This window comes from Sus scrofa, chromosome 6 (assembly GCF_054392235.1).
Source record: "Sus scrofa isolate SSC_HxYL_T2T_F1_AM1 chromosome 6, Sscrofa_HxYL_maternal_Yorkshire_Landrace_v2.0, whole genome shotgun sequence".
Lineage (NCBI taxonomy): Eukaryota > Metazoa > Chordata > Mammalia > Artiodactyla > Suidae > Sus > Sus scrofa.
In genome coordinates, this window is record NC_139388.1 from 60,447,265 (window position 1) to 60,464,719 (window position 17,455).

Sequence of the window (17,455 nt, forward strand, 5' to 3'; positions counted from 1 at the left end):
ATCACCTCTGCTATGTTTTTTTTTTTTTTTTCGGTAATTTTATTTTAGGGCTGCACCTGCGGCATATGGAAGTTCCCAGGCTAGGGGTCAAATCAGAGCTGCAATTCTGACCTATACCATAGCCACAGCAATGCCAGATCCGAGCCGTGTCTGCGACCTACACCACAACCTTAACCCACTGAGGTGATGCTAGCTCCTTAATCCACTGAGTGAGGCCAGGGATCGAACCCATACTACCCATCATGGATAGTAGTAGGGTTCGTTAACCACTGAGTCATGGTGGGAACTCCCCAGTCTTTCATTTGAAACTTTGTGCTCACTTGAAGAGATCGAATGATTGGTGCAAGTTCCTCAGGAACCTGGAGAAGGGGCGGCGGGGGGGGGGATCCTCCCCCCATGGTACTTTTCCTCCAGTCTCTGACAGGGTACATGAATGGCTGATGCTAGAATCCTTGAGGGGGTGAGATGAAGATGATTCTGAGACTGGACAAAAACCTGAGAATTGCAACCATTTTCTCTGCAGTGGGAAGGAAAAGCAAATAGGAAAAAGCAAGTCTCTCTTTTCATTTTCCTGCTGCCTACTCATTCTCTCCATTGCCCCATGTTGGCAGAACTTAACATGAGGGCAGCTGGCAAAAGAGAATCTTGTTTGCCATACCAGCCCCTGTGTCACAAAGCCAACAATGGAAGAGTAGGTTGAGAGGTGAGAGACAATAGCTAAATAATGGGGCCAGCAACCTACTTCAGTTGTGATTAGCTGTGGTGTGTGTCACCACCCCTGCAATTTGCAAATCTCACAGTCCACTTATGGAGGAGTGCAGATTGAAAATATATTTGTGAATAAAGTGATACTTATTCAAATACACTTATTTGGATATTTATAAGCAAATCTGTGAGTAAAATTATTATTATTTGGTACCTTTGGGACTTAGGATGCAAAACATCACTATGCTTTATGCCCCTAGCGTGTGTTAGTCTTCATTTTTTTGGTATGTTTTTTGTATGTTCTTATTTTAGGGACAACTGTACATTTTAAAATCATGTAAAATCACGATGTTCCCTCATGGCTCAGCGGGTTAGGGATCTGGCATTGTCCCTGCTGTGGCTCTGGTTACTGTTGTGGCGAGGGTTCGACCCCTATCCCAGGAATTTCCACATGCTTTGGGTGTGACAAAAAAAAAAAATCACATAAAGTAGGGAAAAGGAAGATCCTTTAAGGTGTTGGAATTATTGATTATTGATGGGAAAACATGAAATTAGATCACTGCTTCACATTGTATGTGAAGATCCATTCTCAGTAGATCAAAGACCTAAATTTGAAGTGTAAGAAAAATTTTTCTTTTTAGGACCGCACCCGCAGCATATGGAAGTTCCCAGACTAGGGGTTGCATTGGAGCTTCAGCTGCCGGCCTACACCACAGCCACAGCAACACTAGATCTGAGCTGCATCTGTGATGTACACTGCAGCTCACGGCAACGCTGGATCTTGCATGAGATCTGAGATTGAGCCTGCTTCCTCATGGATACTAGTCGGGTTCACTACTGCTGAGCTACAACAGGAACTCCCTGAAGAGTAAAATTTAAAGTGCACAATCTGGGAGATATAGTCGGATTCTGATCATTTCAAAAGCCCTCCTTCCACTGGCTCCCAACCTTGACATCCTCATATTCTGAATAATTGACCCTTGGAAACTGCCTTAGTCACTGACCATGAGGACTGTCCCATCACTGGCCTCTACAGATTATTCTTGACTTACATCATCCCCTCCACCCCCAAGACCTATCAATCCTAGACTTCAGGGAGACCTTCATCTCCTGGCCTTCCATTTCATTGATTTTTCAAACCTTCCCGTCCATGGACCAACAGCCAGCTACACCAAGTGGTCACTGTAACAGGATTTCAATCTTCAGGACGTCAGCTGGTTGCTTCTTGGTTCTGCAGTCTTCTCGTTGGGGAGCTGGAGGTGAGTGTGGATGAAGGTGGGGGTGAGGCATGTGAAGGTCAGCACGAGAGGGCACCGGCCTGTATGTTAAAGAAAGGGTAGGAGCAGCAGGTGAAATGCTTCCTCTCTCAGGGCTTAGCGCTATCCCTGACTCAGGAAATGAAATCAGCTGCTTCACTTGAAACTGCTTGTAGGGCAGACAGGAGGCTCCCAGCTGATGTGTCGTTTTCCTTTTTGACTATTGCGTGATGTAGGTGGGTCCTTTACCCCTCTGGAGCTTATTTTCACAGGCTGTGTAAACAAAGGGAGCAGGCTTTAATACAAGAGAGTGATAGGATGGAAGCCGGAAAAAGTTTATCCCCCCAATTTCCGCTCCACCTCTGGGCTTCTGAGGCTGTTATTTCCAGATCTTGGAGGCTGGAAAGCCCCGCCTCCACCATAGGCCCCGCCCATGTAGGTGGGATGGCCTGTCCTCAACATTGACCCTCCCACCTCATCTTTCTTGGCCCGCTCTCTTTGGTACTATTATTATATACGCCAAGCCACCTTTTTTCCCCTGCTCTGTATTCTCAGGACTATTGTAAGGGAGCAGAGGCTTCTGTGCTCACAGCGCAGAGAACGCGTGTTTGCAGCAAAGTAATGGTTTATTTGCAGGGACCAAGTCTCAGATCCACTTCATCTTGATCTTTGAGTTGGGATGTTTTCAAGGGGAAGGAAAAAAGAGGCTGGGATTTATCATTGTCTTGTGACATTTCTTAATGTAATTGTGGTTTTGGGTGTCAGGATGTCTATGGTTTATGGTTTTCTGGCCGGGTGGTCCATGGGCTCGGGCCCTGGGAGCTCATCTTGTCCCGGAGGAGCAACCTGAGTTTGCATATTAATGATGATTTCTACAACAGTAATTTGATTACATGAAGGATGTTATAGACAACTGTTAACTCAGTTGTCTGACTCAGGTTGATTAGTGTTCAGTTAGCCTGGAATTGAGGTCAGAGAGGGCAAAAGAGGAATAAAGAGAGGTTAATCACAACCTCAGTAAGGAAACTTGGGTTTAGGGGCACTTGGTTTCAATTCCCACTCCTGTTTTAACTTTCCCCCAAGCTTTGTGAGAACAGGGCATTGACCATTCTGGCTATTTCCCGCCTCAGTTTGGGGAATGGAAGCGTGTGCTGAGTTGGAAATATTCCTGAGTCCCAGGTCTTGGACCTGAGTCTTACGTGATTAAAATATTAGTCCTTTGTTTCCTTTTGGGGCAACAGACCCAATTCGAAGTAGCAGATGGAGGGACAGCCCAAACTTGAGTAAACTTTGGAAAGTAAATCGTATTCCCTGAGGAATACAGGAGAATACGTCTGAACACCAGTGTGGACCTGGCTCTTCTGGGAAGACTTTGTAGCCAGGCATACTGTTGCCTAATTTTATCTAAGTAGATTTTTAACTTCTCATGTGTTAACATAAAACAGGAGCTATTGGCCACTACACATAAAGTCTAAGTAATCTCATTTTTTCCCCAATAAACCATTTTTAGTGGCCCCACCTGAGACATCAAGTAATTTTATTGTTTAGTACGATTCTAGCTAAAGAATCTAGTGCCTCAAACCTGTCACAATGGCTGTCATCAAAAAGTCCACGAATAGCAAATGTTAGGATGTGGAGAAATGGGAAGACCTGTACACTGCTGATGGGAATGTAAATTGGTGCAGCCACTATGGGAAACAGTAGGAAGGTTGCTCAAAATTTTTAAATAGAACTCCCATATGATCTGGTAATTCCACTCCTGGGTATCTATCTAGAAAAAAATGAAAAGACTAATACAAAAACATACACCCCAGTGTTCATAACAATGTTATTTAAAATAGCCCAGACATAGATGCAAACCAAGCGCCATCAACAAACGATTGGATAAAGGTGTGGTATGTATGTACACTAGACTATTACTCAGCCATAAAAAAAAGGAAATTCTGTCATTTGCAGCAATGTGAGTGGACCTAGAAAATGTTAGTGAATTAAGTTAGAGAAAGCCAAAACTATATGATCATGTCACTTGTATGTGGAATCTAAGAAAATAATACAGTTCCTGGGTGGCTCAGTGGGTTAAGGATCTGGCTTTATCACTTGCAGTGGCCCGGGTTTCTCCTGTGGCATGGGTTACACCCCTGGCCCAGGAACTTCTGCATCGCTGTGATATGGCAAAAAATTTTTTTAATTAAAAAATAATACAAATGAACATACGCAAAACACAAATAGATTTGCTGGTGTAGAAACCAAACTAGTGGGGGAGCTCCCTTTGTGGCTCAGTGGTTAACAAACCTGACTAGGATCCATGCGGATGCGGGTTCGATCTCTGGTCTCACTCAGTGGGTTAACTATCCGGCGTTGCCATAAGCTGTGGTGTAGGTTGCAGACGAGTCTCTGGTTGAGAGAGAGTTGTGTGGCCGGGGTGTAGGCTGGCAGGTGTAGCTCCAGTTCAACCCCTAGCCTGTAAACTCCCTATGCTGCCAGTGTGGCCCTAAAAAAAACGCAAGAAAAGAAAATAAGGAAAAACTAGTGGTTACCAAAGGGGAGAGGGAAGACGGGAGGGGAAAATTAGGGACATGGGATTAATAGCTACAAACTACTAAGTATAAAATAGATAAACAGGAGTTTCCTTTGTGGCTCAGTGGTTAACAAACCCGACTAGGAACCATGAAGATACAGGTTCAATCCCTGGCCTCGCTCAGTGGGGTAAGGATCTGGCGTTGCCGTGAGCTGTGTATGGTAACAGTTTGCAGATGAGGCTCCTGTCCCGAGTTGCTGTGACTGTGGTGTAGGCCGGCGACTGTAGCTCTGATTCAACCCCTAGCCTGGGAACTTTCACATGCCTTGGGTGTGGCCCTAAAAAGAAAGAAAGAAAGAAAAGAAAAAGATAAGCAACAAGGATATATTGTCTAGCATAGCCATGATTTTATAATAACTCTAACAAGTATAGTCTAAAAATACTGAATCACTATGCTGTACACTTAGTGGCCTTGCTCAGTGGGTTGGGGATCCAGTGTTGCCCAGAGTTGTGGTGTAGGTTGCAGACACACCTCAGATCCTGCATTGCTGTGGCTGTAGTGTAGGCTGGCAGCTGCAGCTCTGATTGGACCCCTAGCCTGGTAACCTTCATAGGCTGTGGGTGTGGCCCTAAAAAGAAAAAGTTTTTGGCCTGCATTGTTGTGCCGGTTGCTTACACCTCCCGACTGAGAAACTATTCCTGTACTGCAGGTCTAAAATCTTGCTAGGATTGCTGATGGTCTGTTGAGAAGGGAAATCCCCAGCTAGGCCCCCAGGCCACAGGGGCCAGGGCAGCTTCTGGATCCACAAAGGGAAAACCCTGCACTGGCAAAGGGCAGGGCAGACCATAGGCACTAATAACCTCAGAGGATCCGGAGAGGTAACAGCTGGGTTGCCCATTGCAGTCAGGCAAGGGCTTGTGTGCCTAAGATGCTGAAAGCCAAACTCTGACCACAGGTGTTTACAGCAAAGTAATGATTTTTTATTTTTTGTTTTTGTCTTTTTTGCCATTTCTTGGGCCGCTCCCGCGGCATATGGAGGTTCCCAGGCTCGGGGTCAAATCTGAGCTGTAGCCGCTGGCCTATGCCACATCCACAGCAACGCCAGATCCTTAACCCACTGAGCAAGCCAGGGATCGAACTCACAACCTCCTGGTTCCTACTCGGATTCGTTAACCACTGAGCCATGACGGGAACTCCCAGTAATGGTTTTTTTGCAGGGAACCAAGCAAAGGAGTGGGAGACAAGTCTCAGATTCACTCCATCTTGGTCTTTGAGTCAGAAATATTTTAAAGGTGAAGAACAAAGAAACTGGGATTAATCATTGTTTTGTAATATTTTAAAAATTTATTTTTAAATTATAGTTGATTTATAATATGCCAATTTCTGCTGTACAGAAAAGTGACCCATTCATATATATACATTCCTTTTCTTATATTATTATCCATCATTATCATAAGAGATTGGATATAGTTCCCTGTATTATACAGTAGGACCTCATTGCTTATCCATTTTATTTTTTTTTTTTTGTCTTTTTGCCATTTCTTGGGCCACTCCGACGGCATATGGAGGTTCCCGGGCTGGGGATCTAATCGGAGCCGTAGCTGCCAGCCTACGCCAGAGCCACAGCTACGCGGGATCCGAGCCGCGTCTGTGACCTACACCACAGCTCACGGCAACGCCGGATCGTTAACCCACTGAGCAAGGGCAGGGACCGAACCCGCAACCTCATGGTTCCTAGTCGGATTCGTTAACCACTGCGCCACGACGGGAACTCCCTGTGGCATATTTTAGATTCCAGGTATAAGTGACATGATGTGGTATTTGTCTTTCTCTACCTGACTTACTTCATTTAGTATAATTTCTAGTTGTATCCATGTTGCTGCAAACAGCATTATTTTGTTCTTTTTTATGGCTGAGTAGTATTCCATTGTATATATATTTACCACATCTTCTTAATCCTTCCATCTGTCCATGGACATTTAGGTTGTTTCCATGTCTTGGAATTCACAATAGCACTGCTACAATGTTCACAGGGGATGCGTGTATCTTTTTCAATGAAAGTTTTGTCCAGATATAGGCCCAGGAGTGGGATTGCTGGATCATATGATAGTTCTATATTTAGTTTTCTGAGGGACCTCCATACTGTTGTCCATAGTGGTTGTACCAATTTACATTCCCACCAGCAGTGTAGGAGGGTTCCCTTTTCTCCAGCATTTGTTATTCATAGACTTATTAATGATGGCCATTCTGACTGGTGTGAGGTGGTACCTTATTGTGGTTTTGATTTGCATTTCTCCAATAATTAGTGATGCTGAGCATTTTTTCTTTTTTTTTTTCTTTTTTTTTTTTTTTTTTGTCTTTTTGTCTTTTTGTTGTTGTTGTTGTTGTTGCTATTTCTTGGGCCGCTCCCGCGGCATATGGAGGTTCCCAGGCTAGGGGTCTAATCGGAGCTGTAGCCACCGGCCTACGCCAGAGCCACAGCAACGCTGGATCCGAGCCGCGTCTGCAACCTACACCACAGCTCACGGCAACGCCGGATCGTTAACCCACTGAGCAAGGGCAGGGACCGAACCCGCAACCTCATGGTTCCTAGTCGGATTCGTTAACCACTGCGCCACGACGGGAACTCCGAGCATTTTTTCATATGGCTACTGGCCATGCATATGTCTTCTTTGGAGAAATGTCTACTTAGGTCTTCTGCTCATTTTTTTTTATTTGCCTTTTTTGGGGGCCACACTTGTGGCATATGGATCAGGCTAGAGGTCAGATTGGAGCTGCAGCTGCTGGCCTATGCCACAGCCACAGCAACACAGGACCTGAGCTGCCTCTGTGACATACACCACGGCTCATGGCAATGTTGGATCCTTAACCTACTGAGTGAGGTCAGGGATCAGACCTACATCCTGTGGATTTCAGTCAGGTTCTTAACCCACTGAACCACAAAGGGAACTCACCATTTCTTTCTTTTTTTTCCTTCTTTCTTCCCTTTTTTTTTTTTTTTTTTTTTTTGTCTTTTGTCTTTTGAGGGCCATGCCCACAGCATATGGAGGTTCCCAGGCTAGGGGTCTAATTGGAGCTGCAGCCGCTGGCCTACCCCACAGCCACAGCAACGTGGGATCCGAGCCACATCTGCAACCTACACCACAGCTCACGGCAACACCAGATCCTTAACCCACTGAGGAGGGCCAGGGATCGGACCCACAACCTCATGGTTCCTAGTCGGATTTGTTAACCACTGTGCCTCGATGGGAACTCCCTTTTTCTTATGGTTTCCTTTGCTGTGCAAAAGCTTATATGCTTGATTAGGTCCCATTTTGTTTATTTTTGGTTTTGCTTCTGTTGCCTTGGGAGACTGACCCAAGGAAACATTTGTATGGTTTATGTTGGAGGATGTTTTGCCAAAGTTCCCTTCTAGGAGTTTTATGGTACCATGTCTTTAAGCCATTTTGAGTTTTTGTGCATGGTGTGAGGGTGTGTTCTAGTTTCATTGATCTACATGCAGCAGTCCAGTTTTCCCAGCACCACTTGCTGAAGATTGTTTTGTAACATTTCTGTGACTTTTTTTTGATGACAAATAACTTTATTAGTTTAACTATTAACATTTTGTGGTTGGTTTGTTATAACAGCAAGTATTACCCTAAATAATAACAGGAGATTAAAGTTAAGAGTCAAACAGAAAATAAAATTTTGGAGTTCCTGTTGTGGCTCAGTGGTAATGAACCCTACTAGCATCCATGAGGATGTAGGTTTGATCCCTGACCCGCTCACTGGGTTAAGGATCTGGCATTGTCATAAGCTGTGGCTTAGGTTGCAGATTTGGTCAGATCTGGCATTGCTGTGGCTGTGGTACTGGCTGGCAGCTGCTGCTCTGATTTGACCCCTAGCCTGGAAACTTACATGTGCCACAGGTGTGGCCCTAAGAAAAAAGAAAAGAAAATTTTGTAGATAACAATGTGGAATTGGACAGATTCATAAGAGTGATTTTATTTTTTAATTTTTTTTGTCTTTTTGCTATTTCTTTGGGCCGCTCCCACGGCATATGGAGGTTCCCAGGCTAGAGGTCTAATCGGAGCCGCAGCCACTGGCCTACACCAGAGCCACAGCAACGCGGGATCCGAGCAGCGTCTGCAACCTACACCACAGCTCACGGCAACGCGGGATCGTTAACCCACTGAGCAAGGGCAGGGACCGAACCCACAACCTCATGGTTCCTAGTCGGATTCGTTAACCACTGCGCCACGACGGGAACTCCCATAAGAGTGATTTAAAAAATTTTTCATTTTTTATTGAAGTATAGTTGATTTACTATACTATAGTATAGTTGTGTTAGTTTCACTTGTGTTATTTTCACTTGTATAGCAGTGATTCAGTTATACATATACACATATCCATTCTTTACAGATTCTTTCCCCATATATATTATTACAGAATGTGTGCAGAGTTCCCTGTTCTATATAGCAGGTCCTTGTTGATTATTTTATATATAGTAGTATATATATAATATGTTCATCCCATCCTTGACATTTCTGAATTGTAGTTTCTGGAGTCAGAATGTTTAGGATTCTCTGGTTAGGTAGTCCATGGCCAGAGGGCCCATGAGCTCATCTTTCCCTGAAGAGACAACCTGAGTAATACGCTAATATCTACAAAAGAAATTTTATTATATTAAGGATGTTATGGATAACAGCAATCTCAGTTGTCTGACTCTCCTTAACTAGTGTTCAGTTAGGCCAGGATTGATGTCAGAGGGGCTAAGAAAGGGAACAAACTTTCCGATAAGGACAGATTAATCATAAACTCAGTAGGGGAACCCGGCTTTAGGGTGACTTAATTTCGCCACCTCAGCTCTTCCAAACTCTACTTTTCTCCAAAGCGTTCTCCAGCCAGACACATTCCCATGGTATGTCTCTTGACCACTCTGCTAAGCATAAAAGTTCTCAGCCTTGTGGACACACACCTCCTTCAAGACTGACTGCCAAAGTGTGACAAGAGCCTCAGCGGACACAGCCGTCTTGAGTCTCGGGCCCGCATAACTGAGGGGGAAGAGGCCCACCTGCATTGCGAGAGTTGGCACGTGCGCCACACTATTGACGGCACCTGGGGAGATGGAAGCTCCAGCGCTGAGGCGTCCGGCAGAAGGGACTACCTTCTCTGCAAGGCACACCTTTGAGAAAAGGTCGCCCCACAGGCGCCACCATATTGCCCCGTAGAGCGGCCCCAACGCCCAGAATCCGGGTCACGGGAGGGTCGTCACGTGACCGGCAGCCTTCCGTGGCTCAGAGGTGTTCCTGAGTCTGCGCAGAAGCGCCGCATCGTTGCCAGGCGACTTGCTTCGGAAAGGAGCGTGTGGAAGCTGGTCCTTGTTGCAACCCTGCTGTGAGAAGACCAGGTGAGAGGGAAGACTTCTGTGGGTTCACTGTTGGGTCGGCGAGTAGAGTCAGTGGTGAGAGTCCGTGGGGGTCAAGGAAGTGGGTGTCTTGGGCTGAAAGGCGGTTTGTTTAGTCAGTAATCGTGGAGTCTTAGATCAGTGGTGGGGAATCTGCGAAGTTTTTAATTGGGCGAATCCATAGTTTAGTGATGGAATGTGAGGTGGCAACGGCATGATGAATGTGTGGATTCAAAACTCAGGGATGGAGGGCTGTGAGGTGGGTGGTTGGGGAAGTCTGGGAGCTGGTGGTTGGCGCAGTCTGTGTGGTCTTTGAATGGACTGTAGGGTTAGTAGTGGGGAGTGTTGAGGTCAGTTACGGGAGAGGCTGCGGGCATTAATAATATGGAGGTTTTGGGAATTAAGGATGAGGTATTAGGGGGCAGTGATGGACTCACTGGTGGGGTATTAAGAGCTTGGAGGGCTTACTGGTGGGAGTCAATATTATGATTGTTATTGGGGCGGGTCATTGAATGGAGTTCCATGAGCTACCATGTTGGGGGTACAGTATGCTTCTGCCTGAGGAGTCCTACGTATTGATGACGGTGACTGGTGAGCTGATGGAAGTTGTTGCTTTATGGAGTTAGTGACTGGGGAGAGACTCCCTTGGGATCCTTGATTTGAGTTTCTAACCCATATAAGGAGATTCACATTGTGACACTCCACCCAGTTCCTCTAAAGCTTAGCAGCGGTTCCCAACAAGCCACTCCTCCAACCTCTTCTGTTTAGGCGGTTCCTTACCTTGGCCATCCCTACAAAAGTTTAAAAAGTGTTTTTAAACAACCAGAGTCTAAGGAAATCTAAACTGATGTTTGCTTGCATATTCATAGACTGTCACGTAAGGATTTACAGAATTAGGAACACTTTTTAGGGTCACATCTGCGGCATATGGAAGTTCCCCAGCTAGGGGTGGTATCCGAGCTGCAGCTGGTGGCCTACACCACTGCCACAGCAACATGGGATCCTTAACCTGCTGAGCGAAGCCAGGGATAGCACCCGCATTCTCATGGATCCTAGTAGGGTTCATTAACCACTGAGCCACGAAGGGAACTCCTGCTTTTAAAAAATTTTTCATCTGGTATTCTTATTAGGTATTTTGTCTGATTTTTACATTAAACCTGTATATTATTTGGTGAAAATAAGACACATGTAAAAACTAAATTAGTCTTTTTTGGAACATGTTTTTAATTATCACGTAAGCATGTGATATTGGTATGATCCTTGTTGGTATGATCCTTCTCGTGTTCTACTTGGTAATCATAGAAATCATCACAATTATTTTGATTGTATTCATACTTCTTCAGCATAATTTTTCACATTTAAATATTTATTAGTTACAAATACGCAATAAATGCCACTTCCATTTTTACTTAACATGAGACATTTAGGTTAATTTTTAGTCTGACATATTTGAAATTTTTTGGTTGCTATCTTGTTATTCCTAACTCTGTTTTGAGGACTTTATCACCCTTTTCATTTGGTTAGATATATGGTCTTCTCTTTTAAGGCAAACATGAATGATTGAAAAGAATATATATTTTCAATAAGTGCATCTTTATGTACTTTGATATATCACCGAAGCTAATATTTTTAGTTTTAATAGTTAGACCATACATAATATTTTCCTGCGTTATCTGTCACAGAATTAGAGTGGTGTATTAATATCTTCTAGCCCAGTGATGTTTCCTTGTTTAAATTTCCTGGTTTTTTAAAAGAATTTTTATTATAGTTGATTTATAATGTTCTGTCAATTTCTGCCATACAACAAAGTGACTCAGTTATACATATATATACATTGTTTTTCTCATAGTATCCTCCATCATGTTCCATCACAAGTGACTGGATATAGTTCCCTGTGCTACACAGCAGGATCTCATTACTTATCCATTCCAAATGCAGTTGTTTGCATCTGGTAACCCCAAACTCTCAGTCCATCAGACTTCCTTGTTTTTGTAATAGAATTTGTTTTATACGATTTACTTCCCTACTATTTGCTGCATAGACTAGCCACACTATAACTTCTAATTCATGTTATTCTCTATATTTCTACTTTATGCCACTTAATGGATCTCATCTTAAAATCTTTGTTTTATTTTATTTTTTGCCTTTTTGCCTTTTCTAGGGCCGCTTCCGCAGCATATGGAGGTTCCCAGGCTAGGGGTCTAATTGGAGCTGTAGCCACTGGCCTACACCACAGCCACAGCCACACCAGATCTGAGCTGTATCTGTGACCTACACCACAGCTCACGGCAATGCCGGATCCTTAACCCACTGAGCAAGGGCAGGGGTCAAACCCGCAACTTCATGGTTCCTAGTCGGATTCGTTAACCACTGCGCCACGATGGGAACTCCCTGTCCTTGTTTTAATTATTGCAAAGGCTGGTTTTCAGAGAAGTAGTGATTCTTGCCTTAAGTCCCTCCCTTAGGGAGGACATAGACTGACTAGGACTAAAATCTAGATGTCTTTTCCCTTGAATCTTCCATGTGCTTTTATTTTTATTTTTAATGGCTGCACCCACAACATATAGAAGTTCCCGAGCCTGGGACTGAATCCCAGCTTCAGCTGCAACTTATGCCACAGCTGTGGCAACACTGAATCCTTTATTCTACCATACTGGGCTGGGGATCAAACCTGCACCTCTGCAGAGACCAGCCACCATGGTCACATTCTTAACCCACTGTGCCACAGCAGGAGCTTCTTATGTGTTTTCTAGTACCCTCTTTGAGTAAAATTCATCTCAACTAGCAAAATGATTGACTCCCAAGTAACCGTGCAAATGCTTTTAAAGAAAATATCGAGAGTGTCTCAGATGTGGTCATGTTTACAGGTTTTCTCAGCATCTCAGCAGAGCTTTTGCTTTATACACCGTGGTCAAGGCTGCTGGTACCTCCTGCCCCTCTGCGTAGTTTTGGTCCTAGCAGTCTTGGTTAGAGTCTGCAGACATGCCATTTTCTGAATTCTGATTAGTGATCCACTTGAAGTGAATTTGCTCCTGAATCCATAGCTCCCAGCTTCCAGGTGCAGAGCAGATAAGCGAGGTGAGTTCATGTGACCAGAATTCATCTTGGCCCAAGATACCCCGGATTAGAAAGCACTTTCCAGAGATTTGGGCACCGTGAGAATAATCATTGGGCAGAGCAAATCCTGGAATGGTTTGCCTGTATCGGCAGAACAGCAAAACATGAACGAGTCCCAGGTGAAATGTGGCTTGTTTGCTTATTTATGATTTAAAATGTTTATTTGCTTACTTGTTGATTGATTTATTGATTGTCCACTTGGTTTCCCAATGGATTTGTGGTGATCTTAATAATCCATACAACAAAGTGAAAAAGTAAAAATGGAAAGTAATTATAAGAAAGTGGGAGAGTTCCCGTGGTGGCTACAGCTCCAGTTTGACCCATAGTCTGGGAACTTCCATATGCTGTGGGTGTGCCCCTAAAAAGACAAAAAAATAAAAAAATAAAGGGGGGGAGTTCCCGTTGTGGCTTAGCAAAAACGAATCTGGGTAGAATCGAACCCAAGGATGCAGGTTCGATCCCCAGCCTTGCTCAGTGGGTTAATTGTCTGGCGTTGCCATGAGCTGTGGTGTGGGTCACAGACTTGGCTCAGATCCATCGTTGCTGTGGCTGTGGTGTAGGCTGGCAGCTACTGCACCTCTGATTCAACCCCTAGCCTGGGATCTTACATATGCCTTGGGTGTGGCCCTTAAAAAAAAAAAAGATACATGCATGGTGACTGTGATTTTGTATAAGATTATAATTGTGAGTTTATGTGAGTGGGTGTATTTACGAGTGTTTGTATATGTGATTGGGAACTTTCATGTCTTCATTGTATGGATTCATGCACGTGAATGTGCAGTTGAAATTGTATAAGGAAATGAGCAATTGTGTATGAGTATGTGAATGTGTGTGACTATAGGTTTGAGTGTGAGTGTCCCTCCATGTGTGTTTGCATCTGTGTGTAAATGAGTTTGGGTGGTGTGTGTCTGTGTGTTGGGTGGGTTGTCTACTGTTATGGCTCTAACAACTGACTTGACTATGGGAAATGATGCAGAGTGAGCTTGGGTCAAAGAGTTGATTTGTGGGTAGGAAAACCTGAAGAATTACATTCAACTCATTACATACACACACACACACACACACACACACACACACACATATGTATGTATATTTCTTAACCATTGGAAAGGCATTTCCTCATTAAAAAAGCAGTCATAGTTCTTTACTGAAAAATTTTCAAAGTAGTGTAGAGGACTGTGTTGACCTTTTGCTGGTCTTGAACTAAGTGAGTAGCATTGGCTTATCAAACACTTGCAGGAATAGTAGATTGGCCCTGTTAAACCATCTGACCCTGGTGCAAGGGACACTTTTTTTTAAATTGAAGTGTAGTTGATTTACATTATATTAATTTCTGCTATAAATTGTAGTGATTCAATTATACATCTATATATCACACTTTTTAAATGTTCTTTTCCATTATTATTATTATTTTTTTGGCTTTTTAGGACTGCATCCACGGCATATGGAGGTTCCCAGGCTAGGTTTTGAATCAGAGCTGCACCTGCCAGCCTATACCACAGCCACAGCAACGCCAGATCTGAGCCGTGTCTGTGACCTACACCACAGCTCATGGCAATGCCAGATCCTTAACCCACTGAGTGAGGCCAGGGATGGAAGCTGGGTCCTCATGGTTCCTAGTCAGATTTGTTTCCAATGTGCCACGATGAGAACTCCTCCATTAGAGTTTATCCCAGGACACTGAGTCTGGTTCTCTGTGCTCTGCACTAGAACCTCGTTGCTTATTCCTCCCTGTGGAATAGCTCACATCCGATCACCCCAGCCTCCCACTCTCGCCTCCCCTACCCACTCGTCCTTGTCCACCACAAGTCTGTTCTCCTTGCCGGTGAGTCTGCTTCTGTTTTCATTGATAGGTTTAAATGTATAAAAATTTTTAAAAAATTATTTTTATTGTGTTTGCTTTTTTCATTTTTTTAAAGTTTTATTGATGTATAGTCGATTTACAATGTTGTGATAATTGCTGCGGTACAGCAAAGGGATTCAGTTACACATATCCACACATCCATTGTTTTTCAGATTCTTTTGCCAGTATAGGTTATCACAGAATATCCCTGTGCTGAACAGCAGGTTCCTGTCTGACCATCCACCCCATATACAATAGTGTGCATATGTCATTCCCAATCCTCCAATCCATCCCTGCCCCCAGCAGTCCCTTTAGTAACCCTGAGTTTGTTTCCAATGTCTGTGACTCTGTTTCTGTTTTGTCAATAAGTTCATTTATAGCATTGTTTTAGAGTCCATGTATAAGTGATATCATATAATGTTTATCTTTGTCTGGCTTCCTTCACTTGGTATGATAATCTCTAGATCCTTCCATGTTGCTGCAGATGGCATTATTTCATCCTTCTTTATGGCTGAGTAATATTCCATTGTATGCAGGTGCCAGTCTCTGCTTGATCCATTCCTCTGTTGATGGACAAGGAGGTTGCTTCCGTGTCTTGGCTGTTGGGAATAGTGCTGCTATGAACATAGGCCTGCCTCGTCTTTTTGAATTATAGTCTTGTCTGGAGATATGCTTAGGGTGGGATTGCTGGATCCTGTAGTGACTCTCTTGTTAGTTTTCTGAGGAGCCTCCATGCTGGTCTCCATAGTGGCTGCATCAACTTACATTCCCACCAGCAGGGTGGGAGAGTTGTGCAAGGGACTCTTGTGGAAGCTTCTCTCTTTCTTCCATGGCTAGGAGAGGGCTTCTGCTTCCTATCCCTACCGAGGGTCAATATCCACAAAGTTTATTTTCCTGACACTTTACGTATTGACTGCTGTTGAGCTGTGCACATGGGTGCAGTGATGTGTAGACTGTTGACGTCATGTTCTTCTGGGTCCTTGCATCTCTTTTGACATCCTTCTCTGATACTTGGACAAATTCCCATGTCTTGGCTTATGGCTTAATTGATGTTGCAGCTCAGTTGTATGAAGTCAGGAAAGACCTCCCGTGGGTAGAATTTTCTCAGTGAGGCCGACCATCCCCTGAGACACACGTCCTTGCAGTTGGTCCCTTCCGTGTCAATCCCAAGTCCCTCCTGCTCCTGCCACTGCCTGCCTCGAGGGATCATGGAAAAGTTAGCATCTCTCCAAACCCTCCAACGGTCTCCTAAGGTATTGTAGCTAGAAAGTTGTAATTGTCCTTGGCAATTAGCAGGTGGGAAAGTGTTTTCAAGACTGTTCACAGCTCCCAAGACTATTACTGTCAGTGCTGCTGCAGGTGAAATGATAATTGTGGTTCTGCGGGGAGGGGAGGTCTCAGAAGCACACTCATATGTGCGGGTCCAGCTGCCCCTGTTGGACACACTCCGATGGCTTTGACCTTCACTCTGAGCCCACCCTCCAGGCAGCAGGAATGAGTGGGCGGTTTTCTCTGTGTTCATTGGAGAGGTAGACTCTGTAAAGGAAGGATTTGTATGAGGAGTCCGGGTAAGTGAGCATATTGGACAAAAGGCACCTTCGGTGTATGGACCTGGTCCAGTACCAACGCCTTGCAAGAAGGGGGAAAAATTCTGGCTCATGAACTGAGTCAAGAGAGATGGGGTTCTAGACCTTTCACTGAGCTGGTGGCTCCTAATATAATGTATCTAATCCTCACGGACTGTGACTGTTGGGGTTTCATGCAAGAGATAATAGAATCTGAGTTTTAATGTGCTTAAGGACTGTAATTCCCAGGTCAGTTGGGTGTTCAGTCTACTTTACAGGAATCATAGAATTTTCAGGTTTCCGAGGTGTGTCCATAGTACTCCATGCTTAAAGCAAAGAGTGGGAATCATCTGATCCTGTGTGGAAACAGCATGTCTAACCGCTATTGGCTGGAGTACAGGTGTGTTCTCTCTCTCTCTTTTTTCGCCCCGGTCTTTTGAGGGCCACACCAGAGACATATGGAGGTTCTCAGAGTAGGGGTCAAATCAGAGCTGTCCTACATCATAGCCACATCTGTGACCTGCCACACCGGATCCTTAACCCACTGAGCGAGGCCAGGGATCGAACCAGCAACCTTATGGTTCCAAGTTGGATTGGTTTCTGCTGTACCATGATGGGAACTCCTTTCTTTTCTTTTCTTTCTTTCTTTCTTTCTTTCTTTCTTTCTTTCTTTCTTTCTTTCTTTCTTTCTTTCTTTCTCTCTCTCTCTCTCTCTCTCTCTCTCTCTCTCTCTCTCTCTCTCTTTCTTTCTTTCTTTCTTTCTTTCTTTCTTTCTTTCTTAACAAATGTTTTCTCTGACTCTGGGTATATGAGTTGCCTAATAGATGTAATAATTGTGTCACTATTAATTTCGGAGAGAGTCTTCCCACATTAAGTGAAGGAAACAGCATTTAAGGAAACGAGAACTTTAGGTTCTCACTCTGGGGCCCAGTGGGTTAAGCATTGGACTGCAGTGGCCTGGGTCTCTGCAGAGACACACTTTCAATCCCCGGCCCGGCACAGTCGGTGAGAAGATCTGGCGTGGCCGCAGCCATGTTGTAGGTCTCGGTCGCAGCTGAGGCTCA

General features: G+C 44.3%; 1 protein-coding gene and 1 long non-coding RNA gene across 3 annotated transcripts in view; one reads left to right on the forward strand and one right to left on the reverse strand.

The window, feature by feature from the left end:
• The window catches only part of LOC100626048 (zinc finger protein 350), a 43,147-nt gene that overhangs the window by 21,790 nt on the left and 3,902 nt on the right, over window positions 1–17,455 (forward strand). Inside the window, exon 1 of one of the 2 annotated variants that reach the window (XM_084961602.1) lies at window positions 9,792–9,869. The exons of the other annotated variant lie outside the window; for it this stretch is intronic. The gene's annotated coding sequence lies outside the window, so the exon portion shown is untranslated. Of the gene's footprint in view, window positions 1–9,791; window positions 9,870–17,455 lie in introns of those variants that run through there. 2 annotated transcript variants of the gene reach the window in all.
• Window positions 16–17,455, reverse strand: part of LOC146402433 (uncharacterized) — a 30,170-nt gene continuing 12,730 nt past the window's right edge. The window contains exon 2 of the long non-coding RNA XR_014806629.1: window positions 16–2,234. This is a non-coding gene — a long non-coding RNA (uncharacterized LOC146402433). The remainder of the gene's footprint in view (window positions 2,235–17,455) is intronic.